Source organism: Gobius niger (genome assembly GCF_951799975.1).
Source record: "Gobius niger genome assembly, chromosome: 4".
In the NCBI taxonomy this organism is placed as follows: Eukaryota; Metazoa; Chordata; class Actinopteri; order Gobiiformes; family Gobiidae; genus Gobius; species Gobius niger.
In genome coordinates, this window is record NC_136855.1 from 30751358 (window position 1) to 30777392 (window position 26035).

Genomic DNA, 26035 nt, shown 5'->3' on the forward strand with positions numbered 1-26035 from the left:
TCGACCACAGCGTACACACCGTTATCATGAATGATGGCACAAGTGCTGCCACACATGGTGAACAGGCAGGTGTCATACAGTGCCAACATTCTTTCTAAACCACTGCGCAGGCTCACAATGATCATGTTATCAATAAACTCCCCACTGTCAACACCAACTACACCGGGAAGACCTTCAGTAAACTCAAAACAAACCTTTTGTCCCTCAATGTCCCATTCATGTGGGAGCTCTGGGACCAACAACATACTTGACCCGGGAGCAATCCTGCCACTAACTTTACAGTATCTATACAACTCATCACCCAAAACAAGAGTCCGGTCTAAGTCCTGCTTCTGCCACAACGACACACGACCCACAGTGTGCTTAGCAAGACTCATCAGTGCAATCCCCATACACTGAGAGCCAGCAAACACGAAACGATTACTCCCCTGGTGAAAGGAGCCACGGATGTTCCGTGGAAGAGTGACCGGCACCGACTCACCTTGACTTACCTCAGCAACACCGGGGCCGTCTTCTTCTCTTCTACAACCTGCTTTAACCGGTGCATCAAGACCAAAACCAACAATCTCAACATCACCATCATCTACATCAACAACATCACTCCGGGTCTTCTTGGTCCTTCCATCGGCTTTCCTTGGACTGCGGATGTGACGCTTCCTGTTCTTCTTCCTCTTCTGTAAAAAGAAAAATAAATATGCTTGAGCAATGTATAATACAAAGAAAAAATCAATACTTGATTTATATTGATAAAGCTATGAGAAAATAGCGTGGGGGAACCAGGTTTCCTTCATCGCAAAGGCCTGAAAGTTTGTTGGGCTGAGAATATAGTAAAAATAACAAATTCTGTTTTAACAGGGAATTACCTCCAAATAAGGTGGTAAAGCACTACTTCAAACTAAATCTAGAACATGTCATTTTATAGTAAGTTTGAAGTGATTTCTCACTACAAACTGTTTTATATTATTAATTGCACAAATCTGATAAACGAGTGTGACAGACAACGGCACCTGAACTTTAGATTTCAGTTTAGTACATCAGGCTTTAACCTCTTAACCCCCACCTGAACTGAGCACATTTCTCCAGTTTGACTTTACCCAAATCTAAAAGCTTTTTGGAAAAGGTGTCAAAATAGAACAAAAAAGTGGATGAAAATGGAACAAAAATGTTACAGAAGAGCGACAATAATATGACAAAAAAGTGACAGAAATACAACGAAAAAATGATAAAACGTTCACAAAAATATAACAAATGCGACAGCAAAAGCAGAAACTAAAAAGCTACAAATAAAAGGCCACACAAAGACAAAAATGAAGCAAATATGTGCCAAAAAAGAGACAAAGAAGCAATAAAAGAGCAACAAAAACATGCCAGAAAAGCAACAATAACACAAAAAGTGAAAAGAGTGTAAAAAAATGCAGCTATACGACAAAGCAGTTGGGATCAGTTTTGTAGGTCTTAGCTTTCAAATGAAGTGTAACACTGTTGCTCTCCAGTACAGATGCTTTTATAATTGGGTAAAGTCAAACTGTAGAAAATGCACTTGGCTATCAGGTAAAGTCACAGAACATTCACACTATACAGCCTCTTTTTACGTTCATCAAGAATAACAGTTTTTGACTTATAATACCTATAATGATAATACTCAAATGAACACTCCAATACCAACCTGGCCTTTCACCAGAACATCAGCGTCGTTGGCAGGCGGTGTTCCAAGTGGCCCAGCTCCGGGCTCCGTCTGTGTGGTAAATAAAGTAATATAATTAACCAAAACAATAACCTCCAGAATTCACTCACTGAGCTTCAACTCTCAGCTGCACTAGCACTAATAAGGGCTTGATTGGGCTTATTGTGAACTACAATTGAACAAGTGTCTTTAAGGGCTTAAAAAAAAAGTATATGTAAAAACATTAGCGTGTAGAGTGTTTTTGTAATTGTAAATAATATCACAATAGTCATCAGTAAAGCCTATATTTGCTTTGAACAGACTTGGGAACACAGGCAGGTTATGCATATAAAGTATGCTTTTAAAGTTAGAGACACCAACCTGGTCCTTCATCACAGCAGGAGAAACACCGCCCACATCAGCACTGGATGCTCCAGGGGTCACCTTCACAGCTGGCACCGCCTGGACAGTAAATGAATAAAACACAATGAGTTAAGTATTACTATACAGTGATAAAATACATTCACGCCAAAGACACCGACCAGGTCCTCCAGCAACGAGTCCAGGATCTTCAGGTCATCAGTGGGTGACTGGTCACTCTTGGTCCTAACAAGGAGTTTCCTTGGAGCGCGGTTGTGACCCTTCCTCCTCTTCTTCCTGCCCTATAAAAGAGACAAAGCATATGATACAGCAATGTGTAATAGGGAAAAAACAATACTTGGTTTATTCATAATGCTGTGGGAAAAACTTGAGAGGGGAACCAGGCTTCCTTCATGGCAAAGGCCTGAAAGTTTATGTTTGGTTGAGAATATACTACAAAATAACTAATTCTGTATTAACAGTGAATTAACCTCTACCAATACAAAAGATGATTTACTAATGCAGGAGGTTAATAGCAAGCACTACTTCAAACTGAAACAGGGACATTTCACAGAATGGTACAAGCTATTCATCAGTAGAAACCTTTTTATATAACTTGTGCAAATCTGATAAACGAATGTGACAAACAACGGCACCTGCACTTTAAATTTCAGTTTAGTACATCAGGCTTTACCCTCTTAACCCCCACCTGAACTGAGCACATTTTCTCCAGCTTTACCCAAATCTAAAAGCTTTTGGGAAAAGTTATAGCAACAAAAACGAGGATGAAAATGTGACAAAAGAGCGATGAAAACATAAGAAAAAGGACCAACAAAAAAGAAAGACCATGAAAAAGTGACAAAAGCCGAGCAAATAAGTGAGAAAAAGAGCGACGAAAAAGTGCCAGAAAAGAAACAATAATGCAACAAAAACATGACAAAAGAGAGTAACAAAAATGCAACGATAACACGACAAAAACAGGATCAGTTTTGTAGGCCTTGGCTTTCAAATGAGGCGTAACACTGTTGCTCTACAGTACAGAAGCTTAGATTTAGGTAAAGCCGAACTGGAGAAAATGTGCTCAGTTATGGTGGGGGTTAAGAGGTTAAATCACATTGCATGTACAGATGCTGGAAGTTTTGTTAATGAAAACAGATTTTTACCATAATATAGGCAAGCATAAGCTTAAAGGAATAGGCCACCGTTTTTCCACACAGAGATATCTTCATACCTGAGCTTAGGAGTTCTTTTGTAGCTGTCTGGTCTTCACAGGTGCAGGTGCTTCACAGAGCACGGACGGAGTTAGCATTTAGTCTCTCCCCCTCTCCTCTATAGCTCCAAAAAAGGTCAAGTTAGAAGCGACCAAAATCTTCCACGTTTCCCCTATTTACATACGGTTACATGAGCCTTTACACAATCCAAGTATAGTTACACAAAATTAAACATGTGCATATTCTAAGCGGATAAAAAGATATAAAAACTATATTGCAAGGCGTAGTAATATCACCACGCCTTGCAATATAGTTCCCTTTTTATTTGCTTACAAAATCGTCATGTTTAATTTTGTGTAACTATACTTGGATTGCGTAAAGGCTCATGTAACCGTATGTAAATAGGGGAAACATGGAGGAGCTTGGTTGCTTCTAACTTCACTCCTGTTTGGTCCCATAGAAGAGGCTAAATGCTAATGCCATCTGTGCTCTGTTTACGTGACTGAGCGCACATAAAGACCAGACAGCTACAAAAGAACTCCTAAGCTCAGGTATGAAGATATCTCAGTGTGGAAAAACGGTGACCTATTCCTTTAACCAAGCACATTTTTTCCAGTTCAGCTTTACCCAAATCTAAAAGCTTCTTGATTGGAGCGTTCACAGCCTGTAGGCCAGTGTAATGCCTCATTTGAAAGCAAAGACCTACAAAACTGCTCTAAAATGTTCCCAATGTGGACACAACCGCCGCTGTGTTGTGGACATAACCCGTGACTTTTTTGTCACCTGTTATGCTGTGTTTTTGTCGCTATTAAGATATGTTTTTTTTCCAAGAAGCTTTTACATTTGGGTAAAGTTGAACTGGAGAAAATGGGCCCGGTTAATGCAGGGGTTAAGAGGATAAAGGTCATGCTGGAGACACCAACCTGGTCCTTCATCGCGTCAGGAGAAACGGCACCCACATCAGCACTGGTAGATGACGCTCCGGGTGTCACCTCCACAGCTGGCACCGCCTGGACAGTAAATGAATAAAACACAATGAGGCAAATATTTAGATAGTACGGGTCGTTTTCTTTCCTGACCCACTGTAAATCAAACCTGACCCACCCAACCCGAAAAAAAAAGTTTGCCAACCCAACCCGAACCCGCACACATTGAAAAACTGCAACATGAGTCACGTTGCAGCTGCTATGACTTAAAGCAGGGGTGCCCAAACTTTTTGTCTCCGAGGGCCAAAATTAAAAAGTGCCTGTGAGTCGCGGGCCAAACACAGCGATGTCAAGCACGAAAAACACATATAACTGCAAATAACATGCTATATTAAAACAAATGGTATACTATGCCAATTGTAGCATTTAGTGCCAAAAAAAAAACACCTGTATCTGCAGCACCTACAGTAACTTTACCTCATTCTGAGACGAAAACAATGATGGAAATGTGAGAAAAAAGTGAGAAAACATTGACAAAAAGTGACGAAAAAAATGACAAAAATGTGACAAAAATGTGATAAAAAATTGACAAAAAAATGACATTTTTTTTTTACAAAAATGTGACAAAAAAATGACAAAAAATGACCAAAAAAAATGACAAAAAATGACCAAAAAAATGACAAAACATGACAAAAAATTGACTAAAAAAGGACAAAAATGTGACCAAAAAGTTACAAAAATGAGTTGAATACCCAACAAAAAAATTATGGAAAAAAAATCTGATGACATGAGGAAAAAGATCCCCTCGGTTAAGAGGTTCACTCAAAGAAAATGCCACATTAGATTATTTTGAAAGTGTCAGTTCAGCATCAATTCTTTTATAAGTCAATTTTTAACATATACTGTTGTCGATGTCAACAACTCTTGCAATAAAAGTTGGAAAACTGTGAAAGTTGATGCTACAAAGCCCTGTAATTGATAAATAGACACCACAAAAGTGTTTCCTTAGCTTTGTGAAAGGAGTGAAACAGCGCCCCCAATTTGACGGTGGTGGTCAAAAAGTGTACTGCATCCATATTTACCATTGAGAATGAGTTAGTTTTAACCACACGCAGCGCAAAAGTAGGTCACTCTTTGGCGGGCCAACAGAACTGTTTCGGCGGGCCAAATTTGGCCCGCGGGCCCCACTTTGGGCACCCCTGACTTAAAGGAATAGGCCACCGTTTTTACATACTGAGATATGTTCTTACTTGAGCTTTGACGAGTTCTTTAGGACCTGTCTGATCTTCTTCACCCGTGCCTTTAGTCACGTAAACACAGCGCAGACGGCGTTAGCATTTAGCCCCTCCCTCTCTCCTCTATAGCTCCAAAACAGGTCAAGATAGAAGCTACCAAGCTCTTCCACATTTTCCCTATTTAAATATGGTTACGTGAAGTGTAACACTACAAAGTATAATTACACACAATTAAACAATGTGGATTTTCTAAGCGGATAAAAGGGGGAACTATATTGTAAGGCGTAATAATACCAGGAGTAGTTCGAAATCCGCCCAGTAATCTTCACTTTACTGTGCGGATACCAAATTACTCCTGGTTAATTCTGTGTAATTATACTTTGTAGTGGAACACTTCACGTAACCATATTTAAATAGGGAAAACGTGGAAGAGCTTGGCAGCTTCTATCTTGACCTGTTTTGGAGCTATAGAGGAGAGAGAGAGAGGCTAAATGCTAACGCCGTCTGTGCTGTGTTTACGTGACTGAAGATCAGACAGGTCCTAAAGAACTCGTCAAAGCTAAGGTAAGAACATATCTCAGTATGTAAAAACGGTGGCCTATTCCTTTAAAACAGGAGCGCGTCAGTGGAGAATTAACACTTGATGTTTTGTTTTGCTACTGCACCGCTGAGGAACCTTTGAAATCGCTTATCATGAAACAAGGAGCAGAAACTATCATGAGGCTTTACCTCTATCACGTTATGAAAATATCTTTCCGTCAAACTAAACAGAGTTTGGACTAAAGTGGAGCAGCCTTTACCTGACGCTACAAGGTGTTGCTCTCCTCAGGTTAACAAGATGCTGTGTCTTTTTTATTTTAGTTTTACCTTGTGTCTTGTTGATGCATTATTTTAATCACATGTATGTTTCCCATATGTGCTTGGGCACTGCTAATGTGCCGCATTTGTAGTGGTGATCAAAATTATACAGAAGTGATAGGCCAGGTGACATCTAAACAAAAACGCTAATGATACGTTTACCCCATAAAACTAAACGTTCAACAAAACACTGCGGGTGTCGGGTCGACCTGCGCATCAGTATTAGGTAGTAATAAAATAAGTTCACACTAAAGACACCAACCTGGTCCTTCTCCATCACAGCAGGGGAAACGGCGGTCACATCAGCACTGGTAGATGACCTTCCAGGCGTCACCTCCACAGCTGGCACCGCCTGGACAGTAAATAAACAAAATACGATGAGACAAATACTTATGTACTAATAATCTAAGTCCACACTAAAGACACCTACCCGGTCCTTCAGCTTCAAGTCCAGGATCTTCACGGCACCGGTGGGTGACGGAGCAGGTGTCACCACCACGACCTCGGCGGGGGGCCGCTTAAGAAATGACAAAATGAAAAGAATGTTGTGGTTCACGTCTGAAAGGCTTCATAATAATAACATGCACATTGTTTACATTCTAAAACACTTACCAGGTCTGGCACCGCAGGTGCTGTAGGAGTGGGAGGTGAACTGGCTTTCACCTTCACTGCCTTTGCTGCCTTCACCTGAAATGTATGTAAATATTCAGTCTTTAATCTCTTTACCTCCACCTGAACTGAGCACATTTACCCAAATCTAAAAGCTTCTTGACCAAAGTGTCAAAATGGAGATAAAAATGAGAATGAAAACGCAACCAAAGTGTTCAAAAAAAACGGAAAAGCAACAATGACACAATAAAAAAGGCCTGAAAAGGCGACTAAAGAGTCATGACAATGAAACAAAGAAGCCACAAAAATAAAACGAAAATGACAAAAAGCTGTGAAAAATCATAAAAACACAATGAAAACACAGCAAAAGCGCTTAAAAAAAACGGGGTAAAAATGTGACAAAAAAGCTATGATCACTTTTGCAGATCTTAGCTTTTAAAGGAGCTGTTACACTGGCCAAGAAGCTTTTAGATTTGGGTAAAGATGCACTGGAATAAATTTGCTCAGTCAAGGTGGGGGTTAAGAGGTTAAATATACAATATATCAAGCAGAAAAAGGTACAAACCTTCCGCTGGGGTTGGCTTGGCTTTGAGGCAGCAGCTTTCTGACGTCTCGCACGTGACGCCTAATAATTAAAGAACAAAAAAAAAACACCATAAATACTTCATATTTGTAAACAAGGCAAATCATCCACTTTTACTTTTACTAACTATTTCAACATTGTGTTGCAAAGCACAAGAGCTCACCTTGCACTCCACAGAGCCAGAAGGGACAAGCTTGTCCATCTTCTTAAGCATGGCTCTGCTGAAGAGAACGGGGGAAAGCGGGATGGAGAAGACAGACTCCACCTTAAAAGAATAAAAATAAACACAATCATTAATATATAACAATTCAATAATACAAAGATGTCAAATGGTTTAGAAATATTACAAACCTCCTGCTGAACCAGCCGCCTCTTGGGACCCCTTTGGGAGTGCGCGGGGCTCCCCAGCTGGCTCCTCTGTAAGGACAGTATCCACAGTCTTAATAACATGCACTGATGAAGCTGAAGCTTTGAAAGTAGAGGCAAGTCTCACCTTGTTCCTCCGTCTCCTTTCCACCAGGGTAAAGGCATCAGGATCCGGCGTTGGATCACTGATGACTGGTGGGGGGGGGGGTGGAGACACAGGGGGTGGACTGGGATGTGTCTCCATGTGGATGTAGGACACTTGGAACAGCAGGTCAGCGTACAACTTCATCCCCCCATCAGTGTCGCTCAGATGGACCTGTGAAAGATATGGGACAAAAACAGTTATTCTGGGCACCATTTTACTGAGTTAATTATTTCTACTAGACTTGTAATGCAGATGAACTTGCATCTGATTCAAACTATATCAGAGAACTTACACCGTCATGGCACCGCAAGTGCTGTTCTTTCAGCGGGAAGTACTCAGCAGCAGGGTAGAACTTGATACCTAGAACATTAAATTACAAACATAGTATTAATGTCTATGAATGTCTCAAATAAAATTAAACATATATAGTGATCAGACTCTATAGTTAAATGTATCCCTATAACACTCACCCATGCGTGCTGCGACACGGTGGTACTCCTGCCGCAGGTGCTCTTGCAGGTAAACTGGACTATCACCGCGAGGTGGAAAGTCCAGGACACAGACCTCAGGCCAGCGGCTGCAGACGGATGCCAGGTAGTGGCCAAAGTCCACACCAGCCTCAGAGATGGTACGGCTGGACTTGAGGTTGTTGGAGGGAGCGGTCACGACCACGAGCGATGGCCTGCGATCCATGAGCGATGGATGGCGGCTGTCGTTCGCGAGCTCGACCTCGAGCTGCGCGGCGCTCGCTCCAGGGGTGCAGCTGATGCCAAACGATACCTTGTTGCCAGGTATCTTGACATAGCCATCTACGAAGTGGCGCAGATGGCTGGCCCCAACAATCAGAACAAACTGGAAAAACACAGCACAATAATGGCAGTTAATAACATGAAAAGTTACTAAACCAAGTCCAATTTTCTTTAAATAATACAATGTAACATAGATTTGAGTATAGATAAAATCATCTGCCAATTGAGTACAATTGTTTACACTTAAAATAGAGGAAAATCATTTGGACCTATAATATCACAATGCACAGTCATTTCAGTTCATAAGGATTATTGTAATGTTTTTCTTTAATAATAAAAAAAGGCAAACCTTCTTGCTGGGGCTCGGAGGAGGGATGGCCAATTTGTGCTGCTTTCCCGTCAGCTTGGACATTGGCCATCGGCGGACTTTATGGCGGAATCCTGTTCCTTTCGCTAATAAGAAAATAAACAAATAATTCAATTATTAATCTTTATGTTGTACATGTATTTATTTTATATGACTGCACAGTTTACACTTAAGATAGTGACACAAATGAGTAACACTTACGGTAAAGTTCCGCATCATCAGCTGTGGGAGGCTGCACAGGAGCGGGGGTCCGCTCTGCCAACCTCTCCCGAGCTGCCTGGGAACGACGGAAAGACTTTCCACGAGGCATCTGAAATATGAGAAAACATTTAACATAAAACATTTAACATGTTTTTCTTGTAGAAAAATGTAAGCAAAGATATAATTATGTAAATGACCAAATCAATGTTTGTGGGCTGATAAACTGTATAAATGAGTGTTTAATAGTACTGTGTACAATGAGTGTTTAATAGTACTGTGTACAATGAGTGTTTAATAGTACTGTGTACAATGAGTGTTTAATAGTACTGTGTACATGTGTCATTATTTTGGCACTTCAGTATTTGTCTTAACCTGAAACTCCCTCTTGTGGTTAAAAATATACCTTGAATTTTGAATCATTGGCTCTGCTGTGACGTCAGCCTCACACACACATAAACACCCCCCTCCCCCGCCTGTCCCAGCTCCTCTAGGAAACGCCTCCTCAGGTGCATTTTTCAAATGTTTTTCGCTCCTACAGTCTATACTCGTCACCACGGCAACAGAACTTCAAATGTGGCGCTGCTGGACAGAGGAACTTCATTGGCTGACTCCACCCTCAGCTCCTCTGATTGGCTCTAAGCTCTCAATCTACACGGACATAGCAACTGGGCTGAACATGCAATGGCCACTTCTACCAGAAACATGTCATCATTAGCTTTAACATCAAGTTAGAACCAGAACCAAACCAGGACTACATGAGGTCTAACAGTGAAAGACTTGGTCTAACCCAGAACTCCAACAGAAAAGTCCTGCCTTACACAGTATACCTGCTCCTCTGAGTCTCTCCCCCTGCTCTCAGCAACAGCATGGCAACGGCATAGCAACGGCATAGCAACGGCATAGCAACGGAGCCACTCATTGGCTGTCCCCCAAGCTTCCCGCCCACACACAGCCAATGAGCGCGCGGCACCATCTCCCGCACACACTCTCCGGGACTTTTCAGTATTTAGCTTTCTTTTTAACAATAAAAAACAAATAAAATAAAACTAATAATCACCTTATGTGACTAAAACGCCACAGGCACACACATCTAAACACATGTTCTCAAGCCACGGACTTAAATAACACGAGCAGCTCAAAGAAACCATTTCATTTCCACCATTTCAGACATTTACATCAGCCTGGCTGTGGCAGCAGCGCACAAAACCAAGCTTTCCCCTCGTCACCACGATAGAGCTCAATATGTACGCTTAATAACGCTTGAATATACAGAAAATATACTTATTACAACCCTGGGCAGGGCATACATGTGTGGCTACTGCTTTAATGCAGCGTTTAGCTTAAACCAGAGCTATTACAGAGAAGAAAAACAGTTCTTACCTTAAGACGTTTTCAGAGATGAATCCAAAAAAGAATCAACTCAGAATAGTCCAAATGATCCAAAGAGAAAGGGCTGAAAAGGGCTGAAAAAGGGCTTCTCTTGCTTGGTCCAAAAAGGATTCGGCTCAGAGACGCAGAGGGAGAAAGTTATCGGCTCTTGAAGAACTGAAAACTTCCAAAGAGGGGCGGGTCCGCGGAGTTTATATACCGGTCCAACGCGTGACGTCACTCACGTTTCATAGTGCTGATAGGCTGATAGGTCAAACCATATAAAAACATACGTAATCACGCTTGATTCTCTCTCTCTCTCCCTCTCTCTCTCTCTCTCTCTCTCTCTCTCTCCGCGTGCAGAGCTGTTCGTGACAATCCTCTTCGTGGCTCGCTTGTTTACACCGTGGTGCCTTAAAGCCACAGTACCCAATATTTTTGATAACAATAATGGAAGAGGAGGCCACTATATGTGGTTCATATTTAATAACATATTAAACACATAACATATTTGTAGCATCCTGATTCTTCACAGGGGTGAGTTCACAGCTGCATTTCACTGCAGGGTCACTTATCAGAGTCACTTTCACAGAAATGGTGTAACTCACCTGTGAGTCCAACAAACTGATACAAAGACTTAGTGTCAGTGGAGCAAATATCTGACTTTACACAAAAATAAATGGGTGTGGCCTCTGGCCCTGATGCATGTGCTCAGTTACTTTCCGTAACTATGGGTCTATGAGTGAATGGTCTGAAACGGAAATGCCATCAAGCTGGGAAAAAACAGTGGCATTAGGACTAAAAATAAAAAAGTGGCATAAAACTCCATGAAGGCGCGACAGCGCCATTTTATTAGCGACACATTTGCACAATATCTGTTTTGTACTTGCTTTGATCAGAAGTTCAGTGGGCAAAAAGCAAAAGCAAAAAGTTAACTTGAATTATTAGTTGCTACAGTCCCCGACCCCGGATGTTTTGATATAGGAATTTTGAAAGTGGGCGCGTTAGCGCCCCCTGCAGAGCACCAAATAAAAATGAATGGAGAAAAAAAGTAAACATTGTCGTAGACAAAAAAAATTTGGCACAGACATCCGTCACGTGACCCTGATCAAAAAGTAAATTATGGCGACGCCCATTTCCCCACCGTGTTGCCATGGCAACAACCCGATATCAAGTTTGGCGTAGCCAAACCAAAATTGGTACACACCTTCGTCGTGACTTTCCGAACAAAAAAGTACGTTACGTGGTTGCTAGGCAACCCACACAAAGTCGGCCATTTTGGGAAATATCGTGTGATCTGCGCGTTTCTTGCCTTTGCTCTTTTATAAACTCGACCGAGGGTGGCAGCGACAGCTGAACCACGTAGGGCGCGTTAGCGCCCCCCGGTTGTTGCGGTGGCGTGCGACGGCGTGCGCCAACCGGCCAACGCTGCTCGCGAGGGCCTCTAAATGCCGCTTGCGGCTTTAATTAGGCCCGAGCGGCCTGGCAGGGCTCGGGCCTATTGTAATTGTACGGCAGTGCGCGGAGCGCACTGAAGAAAGACGTGCGCGTAGCGCACGTCCCGAAAAGAGCGCGCAGCGCTCCAGAAACAGAGCGCGGAGCGCTCCCCATGCATGAGACAGTAATGGGGGGACTCCCGGCACCACGCCCTGTCCGGTGAAATAGGCGTGTGCCGCGAAAGCGGCACATTTGTAACTGCTCGTGTGAAAAAAGGTGAAAAATCCAGTGAAGGCGCAACATTGACAAGAAAGTAGTCGATGACGAGCGCAACGCGCTCGTCATCGACCATGGCCACTTCCCAATGCCCAAAACACTACTAGAGTGACTCAGGGCATCGAGGCCTATCCAATGATATAGGTGTTTGCCGCGAAAGCGGCATATTTGTTGTTGCTCGCAAAAAAATCTGAAAAAAACACGCATTAAGAAATATTGACAAAGAAGTGGTAAAATACGAGCGCAACGCGCTCGTATTTGACAATGAACCTTACGGGTGGGTTACTGGACGTGAGACCTTTCCGACGATATAAATATGGGCCGCCGCAGGCGGCGCTATATTGTTATTGTAAGGGTTTTTCTTATTATTAGGCCCGAGCGGCCTGGCAGGGCTCGGGCCTATTGTAATTGTACGGCAGTGCGCGGAGCGCACTGAAGAAAGACGTGCGCGTAGCGCACGTCCCGAAAAGAGCGCGCAGCGCTCAAGAAACAGAGCGCGGAGCGCTCCCCATGCACTAGACAGTAATGGGAGGGACTCCCGGCACCACGCCCTGTCCGGTGAAATAGGCGTGTGCCGCGAAAGCGGCACATTTGTAACTGCTCGCGTGAAAAAAGGTGAAAAATCCAGTGAAGGCGCAACATTGACAAGAAAGTAGTCGATGACGAGCGCAACGCGCTCGTCATCGACCATGGCCACTCCCCAGTCCCTAAAACACTACTAGAGTGACTCAGGGCATCGAGGCCTATCCAATGATATAGGTGTTTGCCGCGAAAGCGGCATATTTGTAGTTGCTCGCAAAAAAATATGAAAAAAAAACGCATTAAGAAACATTGACAAAGAAGAGGTAAAATACGAGCGCAACGCGCTCGTAATTGAAAATGAACCTCACGGGTGGGTTACTGGACGTGAGACCTTTCCGATGATAGGAAGATGCGCCGCCAAAGGCGGCGCCATATTGTTATTGTAAGGGTTTTTCTTATTCTTATTATTATTTTTCTTCTCCCCCCCCGGAGGCCGTTTCGGCCACTTCCCACCGACGAAAAGTCCTGAATTTTTGCCCAAAATTCAATTAGGTGAAAAAAAAAACTTTCACATCTCCAAATTTCAAAAATTCAAAAAAATGGCGCGTCAGCGCCCCCTGGAAAAACCACGTTAACATTGCGGCCTATGGCCAGACCCCCCAAAATAGCGAAAAACCCCAAAATTTTAGTTCGTCGTAGACGGAAAAAATTCGGCACAGTGATTGGTCACATGGAACCAAAAAAAAAAAGATATTACGCGGTTGCTAGGCAACCATCTGTATGGTGGCCATCTTGGCCAGAAGAGCGACCTGGCGCCAAAGGCGCCTTTTCGTGCCCTCGCATTTGAACGAACTCGTCCTAGGGCGTTGAACGCAGCGACTCCCCGGTCGCTCCAGATCATCTACACATGTGGGGCATTAAAAGTTATTAAAAACTTTCTAATAGGATTTCCGGTTTTGTCATGGCAACGCCATGAATTTGGCGTTCGTTTTTGGCGTTCGCCGTCGCCTTCGAAGAGTCATAACTCGCACAAACTGTGGCCGATTTTACTGTAACTTGAATCGTTGGTCGAGTCGTCGGCCCCGGATGTTTTGATATGGGAATTTTGAAAATGGGCGCGATAGCGCCCCCTGCAGAGCGCCGAATAAAAATGAATGGGGAAAAAAAGTAAACTTTGTCGTAGACAAAAAAAAATTGGCACAGACATCCGTCACGTGACCTCGATCAAAAAGTAAATTATGGCCACGCCCATTTTCCCACCGTGTTGCCATGGCAACGACCCGAAATAAAGTTTGGCGTAGCCAAACCAAAATTGGTACACACCTTTGTCGTGACGTTCCGAACAAAAAAGTACATTACGTGGTTGCTAGGCAACCCACACAAAGTCGGCCATTTTGGGAAATATCGCGTGATCTGGCGCCGAAGGCGCATTTCTTGCCTTTGGTCTTTTATAAACTCGACCGAGGGTGGCAGCGACAGCAGAACCACGTAGGGCGCGGCAGCGCCCCCCGGTTGTTGCGGTGGCGTGCGACGGCGTGCGCCAACCGGCCAACGCTGCTCGCGAGGGCCTCTAAATGCCGCTTGCGGCTTTAATTAGGCCCGAGCGGCCTGGCAGGGCTCGGGCCTATTGTAATTGTACGGCAGTGCGCGGAGCGCACTGAAGAAAGATGTGCGCGTAGCGCACGTCCCGAAAAGAGCGCGCAGCGCTCAAGAAACAGAGCGCGGAGCGCTCCCCATGCATTAGACAGTAATGGGGGGACTCCCGGCACCACGCCCTGTCCGGTGAAATTGGCGTGTGCCGCGAAAGCGGCACATTTGTAACTGCTCGTGTGAAAAAAGGTGAAAAATCCAGTGAAGGCGCAACATTGACAAGAAAGTAGTCGATGACGAGCGCAACGCGCTCGTCATCGACCATGGCCACTTCCCAATGCCCAAAACACTACTAGAGTGACTCAGGGCATTAAGGCCTATCCAATGATATAGGTGTTTGCCGCGAAAGCGGCATATTTGTTGTTGCTCGCAAAAAAATATGAAAAAAAAACGCATTAAGAAATATTGACAAAGAAGTGGTAAAATACGAGCGCAACGCGCTCGTATTTGACAATGAACCTTACGGGTGGGTTACTGGACGTGAGACCTTTCCGACGATATAAATATGGGCCGCCGCAGGCGGCGCTATATTGTTATTGTAAGAGTTTTTCTTATTCTTATTCTTATTATTATTATTTTTCATCTATCCGTGTTTTTTTGGAATAACTCGACGAGTCGTCGACGAAAACTCACCATTTTTTGCCCAAAATTAAAAATCCCGGCGATACACAGTGTCAATGAATCCCAATAAAAAATGTTGAAAAATGGCGCGTCAGCGCCCCCTGGAAAATCAGGATTACATTGCGCCTATGGAGAGACTCGAAAATTTAAGTTCGTCGTTTTTGCCCAAAATTCAATTAGGTGAAAAAAAAAACTTTCACATCTCCAAATTTCAAAAATTCAAAAAAATGTGGCGTCAGCGCCCCCTGGAAAAACCACGTTAACATTGCGGCCTATGGCCAGAGCCCCCAAAATCCCGAAAAACCCGAAAATTTTAGTTCGTCGTAGACGAAAAAAATTCGGCACAGTGGTTGGTCACATGAAGCCAAAAAAAAAAACATATTACGCGGTTGCTAGGCAACCACCTATACGGCGGCCATATTGGCCAGAAGAGCGACCTGGCGCCAAAGGCGCCTTTTCGTGCCCTCGCATTTGAACGAACTCGTCCTAGGGCGTTGAACGCAGCGACTCCCCGGTCGCTCCAGATCATCTACACATGTGGGGCATTAAAAGTTATTAAAAACTTTCTAATAGAATTTCCGGTTTTGTCATGGCAACGCCATGAATTTGGCGTACGTTTTCGGCGCTCGCCGTCGTCTTCGAAGAGTCATAACTCGCACATACTGTGGCCGATTTGAGCGTAACTTGAATCGTTGGTCGAGTCGTTGGCCCCGGATGTTTTGATATAGGAATTTTGAAAATGGGCGCAATAGCGCCCCCTGCAGAGCAACAAATGAAAATGAATGGAGAAAAAAAGTAAACTCTGTCGTAGACAAATAAAATTTGGCACAGACATCCATCACGTGACCCCGATCAAAAAGTAAATTATGGCCACGCCCATTTTCCCACCATGTTGCCATGGCAACGACCCGATGTCAAGTTTGGCATAGCCAAACTAAAATTGGTACACACCTTCGTCGTGACTTTCCGAACAAAAAAGTATATTACGTGGTTGCTAGGCAACCCACACAAAGTCGGCCATTTTGGGAAATATCGCGTGATCTGGCGCCGAAGGCGCCGTTTCTTGCCTTTGCTCTTTTATAAACTCAACCGAGGGTGGCAGCGTCATTTTAACCACGTACGGCGCGTTAGCGCCCCCCGGTTATTGCGGTGGCGTGCGACGGCGTGCGCCAACCGGCCAACGCTGCTCGCGAGGGCCTCTAAATGCCGCTTGCGGCTTTAATTAGGCCCGAGCGGCCTGGCAGGGCTCGGGCCTATTGTAATTGTACGGCAGTGCGCGGAGCGCACTGAAGAAAGACGTGCGCGTAGCGCACGTCCCGAAAAGAGCGCGCAGCGCTCAAGAAACAGAGCGCGGAGCGCTCCCCATGCATTAGACAGTAATAGGGGGGACCCCGGCACCACGCCCTGTCCGGTGAAATAGGCGTGTGCCGCGAAAGCGGCACATTTGTAGTTGCTCGCACAAAAATATGAAAAAAAAACGCATTAAGAAATATTGACAAAGAAGAAGTAAATTACGAGCGCAACGCGCTCGTATTTGACAATGAACCTCACGGGTGGATTACTGGACGTAAGACCTTTCCGATGATGCGCATATGCGCCGCCGCAGGCGGCCCATATTGTTATTGTAAGGGTTTTTCTTATTATTATTTTTTTTCTTCTCCCCCCCCGGAGGCCGTTTCGGCCACTTCCCACCGACGAAAAGTCCTGAATTTTTGCCCAAAATTCAATTAGGGGAAAAAAAAAACCTCCACATCTCCAAATTTTAAAAATTCAAAAAAATGGCGCGTCAGCGCCCCCTGGAAAAACGACGTTAACATTGCGGCCTATGGCCAGACCCCCCAAAATCCCGAAAACCCCGAAAATTTTAGTTCGTCGTAGACGAAAAAAATTCGGCACAGTGATTGGTCACATGGAACCAAAAAAAAAAACATATTACGCGGTTGCTAGGCAACCATCTGTATGGCGGCCATATTGGCCAGAAGAGCGACCTGGCGCCGAAGGCGCCTTTTCGTGCCCTCGCATTTGAACGAACTCGTCCTAGGGCGTTGAACGCAGCGACCCCTCGGTCGCTCCAGATCATCTACACATGTGGGGCATTAAAAGTTATTAAAAACTTTCTAATAGGATTTCCGGCTTTGTCATGGCAACGCCATGAATTTGGCGTTCGTTTTCGGCGTTCGCCGTCACTTTCGAAGAGTCATAACTCGCACATACTTTGGCCGATTTGCGTGAAACTTGAATCGTTGGTCGAGTCCTCGGCCCCGGATGTTTTGATATGGGAATTTTGAAAATGGGCGCGATAGCGCCCCCTGCAGAGCGCCGAATAAAAATTAATGGAGAAAAAAAGTAAACTTTGTCGTAGACAAATAAAATTTGGCACAAACATCCGTCACGTGACCCCGATCAAAAAGTAAATTATGGCCACGCCCATTTCCCCACCGTGTTGCCATGGCAACGACCCAAAATAAAGTTTGGCGTAGCCAAACCAAAATTGGTACACACCTTCGTCATGGCTGTCCGAACAAAAAAGTACATTACGTGGTTGCTAGGCAACCCACACAAAGTCGGCCATTTTGGGAAACATTGCGTGATCTGGCGCCGAAGGCGCCGTTTCTTGCATTTGCTCTTTTATAAACTCAACTGAGGGTGGCAGCGACAGCATAGCCACGTAGGGTGCGGCAGCGCCCCCCGGTTATTGCGGTGGCGTGCGACGGCGTGCGCCAACGCTGCTCGCGAGGGCCTCTAAATGCCGCTTGCGGCTTTAATTATTATTATTATTATTATTTTTTTTCTTCTCCCCCCCCGGAGGCCGTTTCGGCCACTTCCCACTGATGAAAAGTCCTGAATTTTTGCCCAAAATTCAATTAGGTGAAAAAAAAACCCTCCACATCTCCAAATTTCAAAAATTCAAAAAAATGGCGCGTCAGCACCCCCTGGAAAAACGACGTTAACATTGCGGCCTATGGCCAGACCCCCCAAAATCCCGAAAACCCCGAAAATTTTAGTTCGTCGTAGACGAAAAAAATTCGGCACAGTGATTGGTCACATGGAACCAAAAAAAAAAAGATATTACGCGGTTGCTAGGCAACCATCTGTATGGCGGCCATCTTGGCCAAAAGAGCGACCTGGCGCCGAAGGCGCCTTTTCGTGCCCTCACATTTGAACGAACTCGTCCTAGGGCGTTGAACGCAGCGACTCCCCGGTCGCTCCAGATCATCTACACATGTGGGGCATTAAAAGTTATTAAAAACTTTCTAATAGGATTTCCGGTTTTGTCATGGCAACGCCATGAATTTGGCGTTCGTTTTTGGCGTTCGCCGTCGCCTTCGAAGAGTCATAACTCGCACAAACTGTGGCCGATTTTACCGTAACTTGAATCGTTGGTCGAGTCGTCGGCCCCGGATGTTTTGATATAGGAATTTTGAAAATGGGCGCAATAGCGCCCCCTGCAGAGCACCGAATAAAAATGAATAGGGAAAAAAAGTAAACTTTGTCGTAGACAAAAAAAATTTGGCACAGACATCCGTCACGTGACCCCGATCAAAAAGTAAATTATGGCCACGCCCATTTTCCCACCGTGTTGCCATGGCAACGACCCGAAATAAAGTTTGGCATAGCCAAACCAAAATTGGTACACACCTTCGTCATGACCGTCCGAACAAAAAAGTACATTACGTGGTTGCTAGGCAACCCACACAAAGTCGGCCATTTTGGGAAATATTGCGGGATCTGGCGCCGAAGGCGCATTTCTTGCCTTTGTTCTTTTATAAACTCAACCGAGGGTGGCAGGGACGGCATAACCACGTAGGGCGCGGCAGCGCCCCCCGGTTGTTGCGGTGGCGTGCGACGGCGTGCGCCAACCGGCCAACGCCGCTCGCGAGGGCCTCTAAATGCCGCTTGCGGCTTTAATTATTATTATTATTATTATTAAAAGTCTCAACTAAAACAGCCCAGTCCGGTTCTGATTGCTATCATTACAATTCCTCATATCCGAGATCCGTGTTAGGTAGGTCAAATTGCACATGCGCAGCTCGTCTCAAACAAGTGAGAAAAGTCTTAATTCATCTTATTGGGTCATGCTGTGAGGCCATACCATCTCTGTATGGCAGTCATGATTCCACAATAAATAAATAAATAGGCCCAGTCAGGTTAGACTATTGTAATGGCCTGCTCACTGGCCTTTCCAACGAGCTGTTAGACAGCTGCAGTATATTCAAAATGCCGCGGCTCAAGTCCTGACCAGAACCAGGACATATGACCACATTAGTCCAGCGCTCCGGTCTCTGCTCGGGCTTCCTGCTCAGAGAATGGACTTATAGCTAATAGCTCTACTTGTGTACAAGTCTGTTCATGGTCAGACACCAAAGTACATCTCTGATATGTTAAAGCCATATGAACCACCTCTTGCCTTGAGAACCTCAGGGAGGGGTCTCAGGTTGGTTCCCAGAGTCAAGACAACACACGGTGAGGCTGCATTTTAGGTTCATCCAGCAAAGGTCTGGAACTGCCTCAATGAGAACGTGAAACTGGCCTCAACTCTGTTTAAGTCCAGGCTGATTGAATTTTAGCTCATTTTAATATACGTATATACATGTTTGTATTTTTATATATGTCCATGAGTTGTATAGATTGAATTGTTGTATTGTGTTTTTATTGTGTTTATGTGTTTTTGGTGTTGCTGTGAGGCACATTGGGTTGCCTTGTGCATGAAATGTGCTATATAAATAAATGTGCCTTGCCTTACCTTTGCAGTGCTTCCATATCGCCTTTAGAGCAGAGTCAGACTCTGGTAGAATTGAGTCAAACAGCTGTAATCAGGAGCGCTGAACTAGGTCCTTTTATAAAGTAGCCATGTGAGCTCCGGGTGCGTCTCAGCCTTTCAGATGAATCCCATAGAACTGGGAAGGCCTTTATACAGTGCGCCAATGGGACTGAAATAGCATGTGTCTGTCACTGTGAGGGTTATAATACTCCATTAGCTGCCACTGCTGTGGTGCTTAAAATGCTGGGAAATACAGTACTTCAGGTTTATGTCCCAAGTAGTTGTCTTTTGTCTTTCAACCTTATAAAAGTGATATAATTTTAGATGAAATACAGTAGCTTACCTTGCCACATGACTTCCGGACACTCCATACGTGACACACCAGCATTAAACTTGACAAGAAAACATCCTCTTTGTTTCAACGTGTGCCAAACACCAACAGAATCTCTTGTCACTATGACGAAGGATTGTGTGGGTGATGTGCCGGGTTGATGTACGGGGGCTACCAATCTTAGGCGGGGGTGCTTTGATTGGTTTGTTTGGAGCCCAGCTGTGTGTTTGCCTGCGCCGCCTAAAATCCATTAGAAATCTGCTGTGGGGTCAGGCCTCCTGTTCGAACCGTGATGCCTCTGTGCCCGAGTAGCCCACCTCCACCTCATTTTCTCCAGCGAGCGGGTGCTGCCAGGCAATCAGGCACTACAGGACAGCAGCCTGGAGAGCTCTGGGCATCCAAACACGATGTCCTGCTCTTTCCCCAAAGAAAGAGTGAGAGGGGGGGTGTTGAAGAGGGGGGACAAAAAAAAACAAGATGTGGGCTGATTATGAAGCAGACCTTGATATGCTGCGTCAGTGGCTTTGGAGTACAATGATTGAAGTAAGTCTTGTTTCCTTTTGCGGGGTTAGTCTTTCATCTGCTGTTTTCGAGACTGAAAACGTTGCCAACAAAACAAAACAAAGCAGCGTACGGGCTCTTTGTGTTTTTATGTTTAAGCAAGGGAACCGGCGAAGCTGCTTCAGAGCTGCCAGGAATACCCAGGCTGTTTTAAAGAGCGTTCGCGGAATGTTTGACCAATGGTAGACACATAGCAAACAATAAAGCAAAGTGAAGTAAAATGCAGTCGAAGACGATGTTTGTTGTTGGAAACGGGCACATATTGGAGATGTTTTTGAGCAATTTGCGGTGGTAAAAGATGCATGGTGTGACTGGTTTGGATCTTGTGAGAAATGAGAATTTGTAGTAATCTTTGCGAACAGCGTTGTTTTGTGAAAATGGATAAATATCAGTAATTCCTCACACCCCGATTAACTGTGAAGCTTTACACATTGCTGTTAAGATGTCAACACTTTTGTATCCCAAATCCCCCCACAAAAAAGGATCAGTCCCCCCTGACTCATAAAGTGGATGTTGTAAAGTTTCTTTGCAGACAATTCGGCAGTGTTTCCAAAAATGAGAATAGCATCCCACATGGTGATTTTGAAACCTTTATTCACGCAAACGTCTATTTTCGATCTGGCACGAAACAGAAGGTCTGCGATCAACGGCAATTTGTCACATAAATCCTTAAAATGTGTTATTTACAGATGGAGAATGCCGTACAGTGTTTGGCTGACAATTGAGCCAGAAACAAAACCAAATAAATAAATAAAATGAATATCTCAAAATTCGTCCCTGTGAAATTGCGTCTGTTGGGCGATCTGTCATCATGTTTGCATCTCCATTATGACTGGCAGCAGTGTTGTTTAAGGGAGCCCCCGGATGAAAATTCTTTTTTTTTGTCTTGGGTCACATTTTAGCCTGATCTAGGTTTAGTCAACAAAAAGTCAAAAAGCTTTAAAGAATCACAAAGAACGGGCAAAGCTAACTGCGGGCTAGCGCCACTTAAACAGTATTTACAGCCAAGTTTGAGTGAAAAAAATATTTCCATTGTGTAATTGGATGTACTATATCCTTCACTCCCTTTGTCTTTTCTGTCAGCGTAGTATTTACTCTCATGGACAAGTAATGAGTGAAAAACCGTAACATGCTACGTCACCTGCAGTGGCGCTTACTGCCTCTAGGGGCATGAGCGACTTAGTTCTGCTTTAAGAATAAGTATTGGAAATTGGGTTGAAGTTTGACAGGTTGTATCAAGCCCGTTTGATAGACAGATTACACACACAATAGGAAGAAGTGTCATCATTGTGAACATGGCTTTTCCGACGATAGCCTCATTCCTGATCATCGCTTCAAGGTTGTTCATTAACAGCGCCGTGCACATTCCTTCATAAACAAGCTACTGCGATCATGGTCATACCACTACTCTTTAATGTGCGGCAGCAAGTTCAACATCTCCTTGATCAGTTTTTGATAGGAGAAATTGACATGTTGATTTATGTAGGGGCCAATCTTACACCTGCTGTGGAGGGATTCATGCACCGAGCATTCCCCCCCCCCCTCATTTTTGGCAGAGGCAAACAATTTACTGGAAGGCCTCCCATCTGTGTTGAGCGCTGGTAAAATGACCAGGTCCTGACAAGTCTTCAATTCACGGGTCACAAAACATGTCAGAGTAATGGCAGAAAGGTTGAGAAGCACACTTAGCTTGACAGGTTCCTTTTTAATGCTGCCTGCCTCCGAGCTGTGATCCACGTGATACAGTGCACATACAGATTAACTTGAAGCGCGCTCGGTTTGCATGTCAATTTGCTCTCTAATGTCAATCCGGAGCCCTGGGGGGGATCAGGAGATTCTCACCCCCAGTCAGAGCCAGTATATGTTCGTGAATGCTGACTTTCCAACAGTATGCACGGCAGTTGAAGTCTGAATTTGCAACCCGGCCATGTTCACGTCACTAAAACGTTCTGACGGGATCAAACGATCGCTTTTGCGATGTTAATAATTTAGGAATAGAGAGGCTTTGGCGAATTCATGTATTTAGTTATACGTATTAAAAAATGAATATTAATACCGCGCTCATTTACCCAAGATGTTATTAGTGATGCAACATGCTAGCTTGACGCTCGAAAACTGAAAATCAAGTTGACTTTGATGTACACTTAAGCAGTATTGAGCAAAATCTTGTGCAGTCAAAATTTAAACTGCATTGGATTTGCTGGCTACACATTTAAAGTGCTCTCTATAGAGTGTCTAAATATTCTGTGGGAGATTCTACCTGAGGGATTAGCCCATTGTGTGTGCAGGTGGACGGGAGAAACTCTCACGCTGTGAAACGTAAACGCTAACCACATGCTGCCCAGTCGGTCCAGCCACTTGCACTTTATTTTCTAAAGCAGAAGTGTCTAGACCTAGAATCGTCCTCACTGAAAAGAGTTTTCACGGTCACATTTTTCAACAATCCAATCACTGTCGCTGATTTCAGAGCAAATTTCTCTCTGCTCCAACTCTAATTTGAAATGTTGCTCGTTGCAGGAGACACTTTCTTCAGATTTCTCCGTCTTGCAAGGACACGATGCATCTCTCTGATTGGTGTTCCGAAAACTCGATCTTTGCATGCAGAATGTGAAAAGAGTATAGTTTTGACTGACCAGATAACACGATGCCCGCTTACGATAGAGTTTAGCTAGCGGCATTATACGACATTTTCAGACAGCGCTGCGATGAGAATGGTCGAAATGATTTGCCATTCAGGATGTGCCATGTCACGCGCCATGTCACACTGGCCTCATTACCCAACATTTTTTACCGAAACCTCCAAATACCTCCCTCTTCAGCGCCAAAGTGCAAAGAGCCCGGTGACAGCGCGCTATGAATCATCAGCTGTTGTCATTAACGATCTCTCAGTATGTGGCGGCGAGCAGACGATTTCTGTCTCATCTGTGCCCCCCCCACGCCCCCCCGTCAGCGGCGACTTCATCATCCATGCCTGAAAGACACGGTGCCCCTGAGTAACAAATGATTACTCCTGAATGAATCCCAAAAGCCTCACCCGCTAATACAGAACAAGAGGTTAGCCAGAACCTACTGCGCTGTGCTTGGAGATCTTCTTTTTTTTTTTTTTTTCATACCCGGCGTCATTTTGTGCTTCACTGATCTATCACTAAACAACAGCTGCCGAGCACGCGCCGGGGAGAGAGCGAGAGCGAGAGGGAGACGCACTGCGGGGAGGACCGACGTATGTAAAGGAAGTGGTGGAGAAAAGATCTGGAGCTATACGCAAAGCGGGGGGAGAGAAAGGTGTCTAAAATTGGAGCGTGAACAGTTTGAAAGAGGGGAGGTCAACGGTGATAGCCTAAAGCTCTTAGTTGCGGCGACCCACTGCGAAGTCGAGTGAGAATCGGGGGGGATCCTAGCAGGTCTGGCTCTCTCATGACGGATAACAAGTCAGCTGAAATGGCTTCCTGGGTGGCAGCCATTAGACAGACAATTTGCAATCATCCCTGGCCCAATTTCTACCTTCCCCTCCCTCTCCCTCTTCCCTCTTTTTCTTTGCTCTCTCTCTCTCTGTGTTTCTCTCTCTCCTCGCCTGCACTTTTTCTCATATTACTCGGCTGCTCGCTCCGGTGCCCCATAGACCTTGGCAGCTTGAGTGACAGGGACTTAACTAGTCTAGTCACACAAATGTGAGAGGGGAAATGAGGAAAAGAGAGGGGCAGAGTTTCATTCATCTCACAAATACCAAATAACCTCTCCGCCGCCGGGCCAATTTACATATTCGGGGCGCGCTCGCGGTTGGCCGGCACGCTCGCGAAAGCCGGTCTCCAGCGCCGTCTCATCTGGAACCGGCGATGCTCAAGGGACAATGTAGGTGAGGAAGGCGAAGGTGTAAGCCATCTTGAAGTAAACAAGGATTTCAGGCACGTACAATAGATCATTTTCCATGTTTTCATTTTTTAATGACGGTGATTCTCAGCATACGATTTCAATTAGAGTATGCTCTGATAAACTCACCAATATAATCCTATAATTAGGCAGGTTTCACATTACCATTTTGAGGACTTTTCATCATTCAAAAGATAAAAGTTGAATCTGTGGGATACTGCGCAACATTTTGGACTATACTGTTGCCATCAGTAAAATACACTCCTAATGACCAGCTCAACAATCAAAGAATGGATTTGGATGGGACCCTAACTGACTTGGAGACGAGCTTGAGACATACCCTCTCCCGGTAAAGTTTACAGTCATGTCTTTGGGCAGGTGAGCCACTCACAGCACTAACAGCAATGATGAAAATATCTGAATATAAAATGCTTCTATTTCAATTTTGTTTATTGGGTAATATTCTATTATATTTGACCTCTTACCCAGTGCACTGCAATGCTAATACTGGCTTTAACCTTTTTTTGTTATAGTCTGTTTACTTAATAGGTTGTGTTCACGTGACATCACAACATTCTAAAGAGCCTGTAGTTTAAAATTGAGGTGGAGGTCAACTGACGGTAACTATGGTAACTGTGGTAACTGACAAAATGCATATTGTTATGTCTTTGTTTTTTGGCTCATATCTCATTACTGGAGAAATTCACATGAAACAAAAACTGTCACAAAGTTCATTATCTACTCTGTCAGCACATATGAACTAATGTCCAATTATTTTCTCTGAAAAACGTCAAAAACTGGTGACAATATAGGAAAACATGACCGTGATCTTGTCCAATAGAAAGGACTTTCAGACATAAAAATAATAATATCACAGGTTTGTGAATCCAATCACGATCAAATACTGATGAGGAAAAACATTTGTCAATTTTCGTTTTGGAGATTTCTTACAAAAACTGCATTTCTCCCACAGAGTTATATTGGCCCTGCCCTCCATCTGACGTTATGACATCATCACATTCTAAATCGTGAACGCTACCTATTATCTACTGTTTATACTTTTGTCCCCACAAAGTCCTTGGTAGTCATTGTACATAAGATACCACTATTTTACTCTTTAATTGCTTTTTGTGTGTTTTTTCTCACATGTTCTGCCTATTTGCACACCCTGAGTGTTTCTAAGAGCTGAATGTAACAAGTATATTTCTCAATAAAGGCTTATCTTATCTTATCTTGTGAACACCTCATTGGAAGACCTACAAAATTGATCGTAACTTTTTTGTTGCACTTTTTATTGGTTTATTTATTCATTTGGTCGGGCCAGTGCGTGTTAATGAACATACATTGGTCTCATGCATGTAAACACG